The sequence below is a fragment of the Rattus norvegicus genome, chromosome 5 (genome assembly GCF_036323735.1).
Source record: "Rattus norvegicus strain BN/NHsdMcwi chromosome 5, GRCr8, whole genome shotgun sequence".
NCBI classification, from domain to species: domain Eukaryota; kingdom Metazoa; phylum Chordata; class Mammalia; order Rodentia; family Muridae; genus Rattus; species Rattus norvegicus.
Window position 1 is genome coordinate 163,373,086 of NC_086023.1, and position 12,798 is coordinate 163,385,883.

A 12,798-nucleotide genomic window follows, 5' to 3' on the forward strand; every position below is an offset into this window, starting at 1 on the left:
AATAGATTGGACAAGAAAAGTAAGTCCTCCCATCACATAATAGTCAAAACACCAAATGCACAAAACAAAGAAAGAATATTAAAAGCAGTAAGGGTAAAATGTCAAGTAACATATAAAGACAGACCTATCAGAATTACACCAGATTTCTCACCAGACACTTTGAAAGCCAGAAGATCCTGGACAGATATCATACAGACCCTAAGAGAACAAAAATGCCAGGCCAGGTTACTGTATCCAGCAAAACTCAATTAACATTGATGGAAAATCCAAGATATTCCATGACAAAACCAAATTTACACAATATCTTTCTACAAATCCAGCCCTACAAAAGATAATAAATGGTAAAGCCCAACACAAGGAGGTAAGCTATACCCTAAAAAAAGAAGAAATTGATCATTTTAAAACAAAACAAAGAAAAAACAAGCAAACAAAGATAATCTCACCTCCAAGTACAAACAGGAAGCAACAATCATTAATCCTTAATATCTCTCAACATCAATGGATTCAATTCCCCAATAAAAAGACACAGATTTACCAACTGGATACGAAATGAGGACCCAGCATTTTGCTGCCTACAGGAAACACACCTCAGAGACAAACACAAACAATACCTCAGAGTGAAAGGCTTTAAAACAACTTTCCAAACAAACGTTCTGAAGAAGCAACCTGGAGTAGCCATTCTATTATCAAATAAAATCGATTTTCAACCAAAAGTCATCAAAAAAGATAAGGAAGGACACTTCATATTCATCAAAGGAAAAATCCACCAATATGAACTCTCAATACTAAATATCTATGCTCCAAATACAGGGGCACCTACATACATAAAAGAAACCTTACTAAAGCTCAAAGCACACATTGAACCTCACACAATAATAGTAGGAGATTTCAACACCCCACTCTCATCAATGGACAGGTCATGGAAACAGGAATTAAACAAAGACATAGACAGACTAACAAAAGACATGAACCAAATGTGCTCAACAGATATTTATAAAACATTCTATCCTAAAACAAAAGGATACACTTTCTTCTCACCACCTCATGTTACTTTCTCCAAAATTGAACATATAATTGGTCATAAAACAGGCCTCAACAGATACAGAAAGATAGAAATAATCCCATGAGTCTTATCATACAACCACAGGCTAAAGCTGGTCTTCAATAACAATAAGGGAAGAACACCCACATATTCTTGGAAGTTGAAGAATGCTCTACTCAATGATAACCTAGTCAAGGAAGAAATAAAAAAAGAAATTAAAGAAATTAGAATTTAATGAAAATGAAGGAACAACATACCCAAACTTACGGGACACAATGAAAGCTGTGCTAAGAGGAAAAACTACTAGTTGTGATTGCCTGCAGAAAGAAACAGGACAGAGGATATCAGCAGCTTGACAACACACCTAAAAGCTCTAGAACAAAAAGAAGAAAATACATCCAGGAGGAGTAGAAGGCAGGAAATAATCAAACTCAGAGCTGAAATCAACCAAGTAGAAACAAAAAGGACTATACAAAGACTCAAAAGAACCGAAAGCTGGTTCTTTGAGAAAATCAACAAGTTAGATAAACCCTTAGCCAGATTAACCAGAGAGCACAGAGAGTGTGTCCAAATTAACAAAATCAGAAATGAAAAAGGAGATATAACTATAGAATCAGAGGAAATTCAAAAAAATCATCAGGTCCTGCTACATAGGCCTATATTCAACAAAACTCAAAATTCTGGAGGAAATACACAATTTCCTAGACTGATACCAGGTACCAAAGTTAAATCAGGAACAGATAAGCCATTTACACAACCCCATAACTGTTAAAGAAATAGAAATCGTCATTAAAAGTCTCTCAACCAAAGAGAGCCCAGGTCCAGATGGGTTCAGTGCAGAATTCTATCAGACCTTCATAGAAGACTTCATATTAATACTATGCAAACTATTCCACAAAATTGAAACAGACGGAGTGCTACTGAATTCTTTCTATGAAGCCACAATTACTCTTCTACCTAAACCACACAAAGACCCAAAAAAGAAAGAGATCTTCAGACCAATCTCCCTTATGAATATCAATGAAAAAATACTCAATAAAATTCTTGCAACGTGATCCAGTATATAAACAAACTTAAAGATAAAAACCACATGAACATTTCATTAGATGCTGAGAAAGCATTTGACAAAATTCAACACCCCTTCATGATAAAAGTCCTGGAAAGAATAGGAATTCAAGGCCCATACATAAACATAGTAAAAGCCATATGCAGCAAACCAGTTGTTAACATTAAACTAAATGGAGAGAAACTTGAAGCAATACAACTAAAATCAGGGACTAGGAAAGGCTGCCCACTCTCTCCCTACTTATTCAATATACTTCTTGAAGTTCTAGCCAGAGCAATCAGACAACAAAAGGAGATCAAGGGGATACAGATTGGAAAGGAAGAAGTCAAAATATCACTATTTGCAGATGATATGATAGTATATTTAAGTGATCCCAAAAGTTCCACCAGAGAAATACTAAATCTGATAAACAACTTCAGCAAAGTGGCTCGGTATAAAATTAACTAAAATAAATCACTAGCCTTCCTCTACCCAAAAGAGAAACAAGCCGAGAAAGAAATTAAGGAAAAAACACCCTTCATAATAGTCCCAAATGATATAAAGTACCTCGGTGTGACTTTAACCAAGCAAGTGAAAGATCTGATTGATAAGAACTTCAAGCCTCTGAAGAAAAAAATTGAAGAAGATTTCAGAAGATGGAAAGATCTCCCATGCTCATGGATTGGCAGGATTAATGAAGTAAAAATGGCCATTTTACCAAAAGCAACCTACAAATTCAATGCAATCACCATCAAAACTCCAATCCAATTGTGCAGAGAGTTAGACGGAACGATTTGCAAATTCATCTGAATAACAAAAAACCCAGAATAGCTGAAACTGTCCTCAACAATAAAAGGACTTCAGGGGGAATCACTATCCCAGAACTCAAGCAGTATTACAGAGCAATAGTGATAAAATCTGTATGGTATTGGTACAGAAAAAGGCAGATCAGTTCAACAGGATTGCAGATATAGAAATGAACCCACACACCTACGATCACTTGATTTTTGACAAAGGGGACAAAACCATCCAATGGAAAAAAGATATCATTTTCAGCATATGGTGCTGGTTCAACTGGCAGTCAGCATGTAGAAGAATGCAGATCGATCCATGCTTATCACCCTGTACAAAGCTTAAGTCCAAGTGAATCAAGGACCTCCACATCAAACCAGATACACTCAAACTAATAGAGGAAAACTTGGGGAAGAGTCTCGAACACATGAGCACTGGAGAAAATTTCCTGAACAAAACCCAATGGCTTATCCTCTAAGATCAAGAATCAAATGGGATCTCATAAAATTACCAAGCTTCAGTAAGGCAAAGGACACTGTTGTTAGGACAAAACGGCAACCAACAGATTGGGAAAAGATCTTTACCAATCCTACAACTGATAGAGGGCTCATATCCAAAATATACAAAGAACTCACAAAGTTAGACGACAGGGAGACAAATAACCCTATTGAAAAATGGGTTTCAGAGCTAACCAAAGAATTCACAGCTGAGGAATGCCATGTGACTGAGAAGCACCTAAAGAAATGTTCAAAATCTTTAGTCATAAGGGAAATGCAAATAAAAACAACCCTGAGATTCCACCTCACACCAGTCAGAATGGCTAAAATCAAAAACTCCAGCGACAGCAGATGCTGTTGAGGATGTGGAGAAAGAGGAACACTCCTCCATTGTTGGTGGGATTGCAGACTGGTACAACCATTCTGGAAATCAGTCTGGAGGTTCTTCAGAAAACTGAACATTGAACTACCAGAGGGGGAATCACTATCCCTGAACTCAAGCAGTATTACAGAGCAATAGTGATAAAATCTGTATGGTATTGGTAGAGAGACAGGCAGATAGATCAGTTCAACAGAATTGCAGACCCAGAAATGAACCCACACACCTATGATCACTTGATTTAGGACCCAGCTATCCCTCTCTTGGGCATATACCCAAAAGATGCCCCAACATATAACAAAGACACATGCTCCACTATGTTCATAGCTGCCTTATTTATAATAGCCAGAAGATAGAAAGAACCCAGATGCCCTTCAACAGAGGAATGAATACAGAAAATGTGGTACATCTACACAATGGAATACTACTCAGCTATCAAAAACAATGACTTTATGAAATTCATAGGCAAATGGATGGAACGGGAAAATATCATACTGAGTGAGGTTACCCAATCACAGAAAAACACACATGGTATGCACTCATTGATAAGTGGCTATTAGCCCAAATGCTTGAATTACCCTAGATGCACAGAACACATGAAACTCAAGAAGGATGACCAAAATGCAAATGCTTCACTCCTTCTTTAAAAGTGGAACAAGAATACCCTTGGCAGGGAATAGGGAGGCAAAGTTTAGAATAGAGGCTGAAGGAACGCCCATTCTGAGCCTGTCCTACATGTGGCCCATACATATACAGCCACCAAACTAGATAAGATGGATGAAGCAAAGAAGTGCAGGTCAACAGGAAACGAATGTAGATCTCTCCTGAGAGACACAGCCAGAATATGGGAAATACATAGGTGAATGCTAGCAGCAAACCACTGAACTGAGAATGGGACCCCCGTTGAAGGAATCAGAGAAAGGACTGAAAGACCTTGAAGGGGCTTGTGACCCCATATGAACAACAATGCCATCCAACCATAACTTCCAGGGACTAAGCAACTACCAAAAGACTATACATGGACTGACTGGGCTCCAACTGCATATGTAGCAGTGAATAGCCTAGTAAGAGCAGCAGTGGAAGGGGAAGCCCTTGTCCCTGCCAAGGCTTGACCCCCAGTGAACAGGTTTCTTGAGGGAGGGCAGTAACGTGGGCAGTTTTGGGAGGGGAACACCCATATAGAAGTGGAGGGGGAGGGGTTAGGGGGATGTTGGCCATGGAATCTGGGAAAGGGAATAACATGTGAAATGCAAATAAGAAGTACCCAATTTAATAAAGATGGAAGAAAGAAAGAAAGAAAGAAAGAAAGAAAGAAAGAAAGAAAGAAAGAAAGAAAGAAAGAAAGAAAGGAAAGAAAGCCAACCCACCCTATGTTGAATAGAGATCCAAGGGGCAACATCTTGTTATATATCTTATTCCTACATCCTCATGTTTTCAGATTTGAAAATCTGATTTAAAGGACAGGAATCTGCTTGTTTGTATTAAAATAGCCTAAAAAAAGAATAAAACACACACCCTGTTGGGGGTTTTTTGACCATACAATTAAAGGGTTTGGAAAATCATGGATTTCAGGTTGTGGGGTGCTGGTGACATTCATCTCAGTCCTGTACTCTAGAACCTTGATGTCACTTTATTTTAAAGTGTGAAGGTGTTTTGTGACCTTGTGGGTTTAATCCTAGTTTTTCCAAAGTACAGTTATGAACCTTATACATCTCATACAGAGCAGTCATGAGAAGACTCTCAATGGTGGCAAAGCAACTTACTAACTCGGGTATTGAACACAGATGAGTTCCTTGAGTTTTCTTTGTGCTCTATAGATCCCACATTTTGAGCGGAACATGTTAATGTACTCAGAACTGACAACGAATGGAGTCACAAAACCGAGGCAAAAATTGTCCATTGTCCCATAAAGCAGATGTGTGTAGCTTTTTGTTTTTTAAAGAAAAACCAGTGACTGTTTTACTGTCATTATCAACAGAGCAGCTAGAATTTGGAAGGGATGCTGATGCCGATACAATTCCTTCCATCAGAGCAAATTAGAGTCTGAAGTGTTTTCAATGACATGATGCTGGATAGGTTAGGATGCTCCTGCTGCTCTAGACTCAAGCCTCTCACTCACTTCATGCTCTTGACAAAGTCCTTGCCTTTCTTGACAGACGCTTTCAGTTCAGGGATGGCCTCAGCAATCATTTTCTCCTCAAAATGAGATTTTGTCAATGCCCAGGTTCATCTCCGGGCCCTTTCTTCCCAACAGCAAAGGTGTTGAGAAATCGGTGTACTCTGTCTCTTTAGACTAAACAGAAGATCACTCAGCAGCTCCTTCCTTCCTCATCATGGTGTCTACAAGAGAGAAGACAAAGCCGACTCCAGCTGAAGCCGTGGACAGAGTGCAAAACCTGCTCTAGCCTTGGCCTTCACAGCTACTGTGCCAGCCTCCTGGATCCTCCCGGATAGTGTGGCTGGTCTTTGGGAAAGTCAACCTTGGGGATACACTGAGAGATTGGGGAGATGATCGTCTTCCCAGTGTGGCCACAAATGAAAGATATGTTGACTCAAACTGGATCTAAACCCTTTACCTCTGCCACAAACATATTCACTCTGATGATATCAAAGGTTGTCATGATATTGTTGGGGTTGTACATGCCATAAACTTCTGCTGTGACAGTGATGGTGGAGTTGACTAGATTGGCAATGCTGCAAATCATGGCTTCAGGGAAATGCTGGGTCATCCTGCGTCCTCCCTGACTTCCTGGGCACTCCGGCTTGAATGACCACCACATCACAACCTTTTAGGCAATCTGGCAACAGCCCCGGTCTCAGGTAGGCTTCCGCATTTTCTCTGTTCTCAATATGACTCAGATCTGCTGCCACAGAAGGTCAGGCAGCTCATTACGGGCTGTTCTTCAGAAAAAGTGAAAGGGGTTGCTCAATGTCCCCAGAAGCTCTCGATACAGCTACTTTAGCATTGTTCTGGGCCGAAGTTCTGAAGCTGTGGAGGAGAGTCGCAGTGGTTGGATGAGTGAGAGCAGAGAGCATGGCTGGGGCCAGCAGAGCACAGACTTACAGGTACAGGAGCTAAGAGTTGTCAAGAAACTCCAAAGATTTCCATTTTGCCACATAACAGATCTTGCAACAAAAATACTCACAGGAGGAAATTCAGAGCAGAGACTGAAGGAAAGGCCATCCACAAACTGCCCGACCTGGGAATCCAGCCCATTTACAGCCACCAAACCCAGACAATATTGGTGATGCCAAGAAGTACAAGCTGACAGGAGCTTGATATAGTTATCTCCTGAGAGGCTCTGCCAGAGCATGACAAATACAGAGACAGGTGCTCACAGACAACCATTGAACTGAGAACAGGATCCCCAATAGAGGAGTTAAAGAAAGGATTAAAGGAACTGAAGGGGTCTGTAACCCCTTAAGAACAACAATACCAACCAACCAGAGCTCCCAGGGACTAAACCACCATCCAAAGAGTATACATGGACAGATCCACGACTCCGGCTGCATATATAGTAGAGGATGACCTTGTTGGGCATCAATGGGAGGAGAAGCCCTTGGTCTTACCAAGGTCCAATATCCCATTGTAGGGAAATGTCAGGGTGGAGAGGCGGGAACGGGAGGGTGGAAGAGGTAACATCCTCATAGAAGTAGGGGGAGGGGAGATGGGATAGGGATTATGAACAGGGAAACAGGGAAAGAGGATAACATTTGAAATATAAATTTAAAAAAATCCAAAAAAAGAGTCAGTTAAATACCTTTCAGGCTGAAAAGCCCAAGAAACTGTTTTGTGAAGAACCTAGAACATCTACTTGAAAGCTGATGCCCAGCTGAGATAACAACAATCATCATTTGCCTAATAGTTAAGAACTTTAATTTCCTAAGGATACTGACAAAACTATTTCCTTTGCAAAGCTGTGAGGTACTCAGTTCCTTATCACACTCGAAATTAGTAAACCCACAATGCCATATTGTCATCCTAATTATCAGGTGAATTCAGAGGGAATGTGGGAGAAAATTCAAGTCCTCTTCCAGGATAAGTCATCTGGAAAACTCGAAGCTAACGAAGATCGAGCTCTGTAAACGAGGGCAGGTTCTTTCTTTCACACTCTTTTCAGTAGACTGCTTGTGAATGGCAACACATTCTGGTTTACTGCTGATTCAATAATAAGACTGCTTCATTTATCCTCTACCCTTTGGCCACGGTTTTTAAAGTAGGCACACAATTTTTAATTATACTTCCCTAAGATAACATATAGAGTATAAGTCACATGATATCATGGAAAGTATAGTTCTGAATTAAGACTATCAAATCATAGAAATGTAAAAGAACACACCAAAAGAAATAGATATATTCCTGAAGAAGACACAATTATAAAAAAAATTCAGTGTGCATACATACCTCTACACAAATAAAGCCCGGCTTTGAAGGAATAGAAATATCTTTTAGCCTCTGACCTCTTCTCTATTGAGTAAAATAAATCTTATCATATATATATATATATATATACACACACACATATATATTAGATATATGTACACATATATACATATATATTAGATATATATACACACATATATATACATATATATATTAGATATATACACATATATATTAGATATATATATATACATATATATTAGATATATATATAATCTTAAATTATATGTATATATATATAATTATATAATGTCTACAGTAAGTTGAATATTTGGTGTTATACTCTATATGGAAATAAGGAAGGAAGGAATTTGGGGCCAGGAACTGTGAGATCTTGATTCTTGTCCACCTTGTCATATAATATCCCATGGTGGTGTCTGCTTTACCTATTCTGCACAGTGTCAGTTTCTCTATTATCTATGGGACGTGACATTGGGTAAATGAGTTATACACATCTTTATACTCTGGAATTTTCCACAGATATGTATCTATGCATGTATCAGAGACTATGCAACAATATCTCCGAAGTTGATAATATTCATAATGATTAAATTTATGATGATGTTGTAAAATAGAATATTTGTTACGAAATGCATTTTACGAGTTCTATAAAGATACTACATGAGAGCTCAAAAGCAACACCCCAACGAGCAAACTTGAGCCGCGGGACCAAGGGTAAGACCAACTTTGATGCTCCAAGCGACATGACTGGTGGTCTCAGGACACACAGAGGCAAAATTCCTCTGGGACCGGACACTTCCGGTTTTTATCTGGATTCCCAACCTCGCTGATCCCCACCCGCAGCTCACTGCTCCCAAATCCCGGGGGAGAGAGAGCTCACCGCCCGGACAGGTGGGCACTCCTGAGACTGCAGAGCAGAAGGGACCACCAATAATGCCCACCCCTGTCCACATCCCTGGCCCAAGAGGAAACTGTATACAGCCTCTGGAAACCGGAAGATAGGGGCACTGGAGCTACAGATCCCCTGCGCTCCATACACCAACAGAACCTGAAGGGACCGGATCAACAGTTCTCTGCACCCAAATCCTGTGGGAGGGAGAGCTAAACTTTCAGAGAGGCAGACACGCCTGGGAAGTCAGAAGAGACTACATTCTGCCTACATTTCTGACTCCAGAAGAAAACACCTAACACCATCTGGGACCCCGGTGCACGGGGGGGGGGCTTCCGGAAAAGGCGGTGCAGGCCCTCCTGGTTGCTGCCCTCACTGAGAGCTCAAAAGCAATACCACACGAGCAAACGAGCCTCGGGACCACAATAAGACCTACTACTGTTCTGCTCTAAGCGACCTGCCTGGTGAACTCAGGACCTGGGCCCACAGGAACACCTGAAGACCTGTAGACAGGAAAAACTACACGCCTGAAAGCAGAACACTCTGTTCCCATAACTGGCTGAAAGAAAACAGAAAAACAGGTCTAAAGCACTCCTGACACACAGGCCTACAGGACAGTCTAGCCACTGTCAGAAATTGCAGAACAAAGTAACACCAGAGATAATCTGATGGCGAGAGGCAAGCGCAGGAACCCAAGCAATAGAAACCAAGGCTACATGGCATCATCGGAGCCCAATTCTCCCACCAAAGCAAACACTGAATATCCAAACACACCAGAAAAGCAAGATCTAGATTTAAAATCATATTTGATCATGATGCTGGAAGAACTCGCTTAGAGAAACGCAAGAAAACATAAATAAACAAGTAGAAGCCTATAGAAAGGAATCACAGAAATCCCTGAAAGAATTCCAGGAAAACACAATCAAACAGTTGAAGGAATTAAGACTGGAAATAGAAGCAATCAAGAAAGAACACAGGGAAACAACTCTGGATATAGAAAACCAAAGGAAGAGACAAGGAACCGAAGATACAAGCATCACCAACAGAATACAAGAGATAGATGAGAGAATCTCAGAAGCAGAAGATTCCATAGAAATCATCAACACAACTGTCAAAGATAATGTAAAATGAAAAAGAAACTACTCCAAAACATACAGGAAATCCAGGACTCAATGAGAATATCAAACCTAAGGATAATAGGTATAGAAGAGAGTGAAGACTCCCAACTCAAAGGACTAGTAAATATAGTCAACAAAATCATAGAAGAAAACTTCCCTAACCTGAAGAAAGAGATGCACATAAACATACAAGAAGCCTACAGAACTCCAAATAGATTGGACCACAAAAGAAACTCCTCCCATCACATAATAGTCAAAATACCAAATGCACAAAATAAAGAAAGAATATTAAAAGCAGTAAGGGAAAAAGGTCAAGTAACATATAAAGGCAGACCTATCAGAATCATACCAGACTTCTCGCCAGAGACTATGAAAGCCAGAAGTTCCAGGACAGATGTCATACAGACCCTAAGAGAACACAAATGCCAGCCCAGGTTACTGTATCCTGAAAAACTCTCAATTAACATAGATGGAGAAACCAAGTTATTCCATGACAAAACCAAATTTACACAGTATCTTTCTACAAATCCAGCCCTACAAAGGATATTAAATGGTAAAGCCCAATTAAGGAAGCAATCTACACCCTAGAAAAATCAAGAAACAAATCATCTTGGCCACAAAACAAAGAGAAGAAAAGCACACAAACATAACCTCACATCTAAATGCGAATATAACAGGAAGCAATAATCACTATTCCTTAATATTTCTCAACAGCAATGGATTCAATTCCCTAATAAAAAGACATAGATTAACAAACTGGATATGCAACGAGGACCCTGCATTCTGCTGTCTACAGAAAACACACCTCAGAGACAAAGACAGACACTACCTCAGAGTGAAAGGCTGGAAAACAACATTCCAAGCAAATGGTGTGAAGAAGCAAGCTGGAGTAGCCATTCTAATATCAAATAAAATAGGTTTCCAACTAAAAGTCATCAAAAAAGATAAGGAAGGACACTTCATGTTCATCAAAGGAAAAGTCCACCAACATGAACTTTCAATCCTAAATATCTATTCTCCAAATACAAGGGCACCTACATACATAAAAGAAACCTTACTAAAGCTCAAAATACAAATTGCACCTCACACAATAATAGTAGGAGATTTCAACACCCCACTCTCATCAATGGACAGATCATGGAAACAGAAATTAAACAGAGACGTAGACAGACTAAGAGAAGTAATGAACCAAATGGACTTAACAGATATTTATAGAACATTCTATCCTAAAGCAAAAGGATATACATTCTTCTCAGCTCCTCATGGTACTTTTTTCAAATTTGACCATATAACTGATCAAAAAACAGGCCTCAACAGGTACAGAAAGATAGAAATAATCCCATGCGTGCTATCAGACCACCACGGGCTAAAGCTGGTCTTCAATAACAATAAGGGAAGAATGCCCACATATACGTGGAAGTTGAATAATGCTCTACTCAATGATAACCTGGTCAAGGAAGAAATAAAGAAATTAAAGACTTCTTAGAATTTAATGAAAATGAAGGTACAACATAACCAAACTTATGGGACACAATGAAAGCTGTGCTAAGAGGAAAACTCATAGAGCTGAGTGCCTGCAGAAAGAAACAGGAGAGAGCATATGTCAGCAGCTTGACAGCACACCTAAATGCTCTAGAACAAAAAGAAGCAAATACACCCAGGAGGAGTAGAAGGCAGGAAATAATCAAACTCAGAGCTGAAATCAACCAAGTAGAAACAAAAAGGACCATAGAAAGAATCAACAGAACCAAAAGTTGGTTCTTTGAGAAAATCAACAAGGTAGATAAACCCTTAGCCAGACTAACGAGAGGACACAGAGAGTGTGTCCAAATTAACAAAATCAGAAATGAAAAGGGAGACATAACTACAGAATCAGAGGAAATTAAAAAAAATCATCAGATCTTACTACAAAAGCCTATATTCAACAAAACTAGAAAATCTGCAGGAAATGGACAATTTCCTAGACAGATACCAGGTACTGAAGTTAAATCAGGAACAGATAACCCATTTAAACAACCCCATAACTCTTAAGGAAATAGAAGCAGTCATTAAAGGTCTCCCAAACACAAAGAGCCCAGGTCCAGACGGGTTTAGTGCAGAATTCTATCAGACCTTCATAGAAGACCTCAGGCCAACATCCCCCAACCGCTACCCCTCCCCTTCAATTAGGATGTTCCTCTCCCCATCCTCCCCCCATTACCGCCATATCCCCAACAATCACGTTCACTGGGGGTCCCGCCTTGACAGGACCAAGGGTTTCCCCTTCCAATAGTGCCCTTACTAGGCTATTCATGCTACCTATGCAGTTGGAGCCGAGGGTCAGACCATGTATAATTTTGGGGTAGTGGCTTAGTCCCTGGAAGATCTGGTTGGTTGGCATTGTTGCTCATATGGGGTCTCAAGCCCCTTCAAGGTCTTCCAGTCCTTTCTCTACTTCCTTCAACGGGGGTCCTGTTCTCAGTTCACTGGTTTGCTACTAATATTCGCATATGTATATGCCATATTCTGGCTGTGTCTCTCAGAAGAGATCTACATGGGTTGCTGTCAGCCTGCACTTTGATTAAGTCTTTTTCAATGGAGGGATAATTAAGATAATTTTTCATATAGATGGAAAACATTATTCCTCTTGGG

The 12,798-nt window shown here is 40.0% G+C and overlaps 1 protein-coding gene and 1 pseudogene across 2 annotated transcripts in view; both read right to left on the reverse strand.

The window, feature by feature from the left end:
• Nucleotides 1–12,798, reverse strand: part of Zfp534l2 (zinc finger protein 534 like 2) — a 38,081-nt gene that overhangs the window by 6,604 nt on the left and 18,679 nt on the right. The window lies entirely within an intron of this gene.
• Nucleotides 5,871–8,325, reverse strand: LOC134487035 (malate dehydrogenase, mitochondrial-like; annotated as a pseudogene).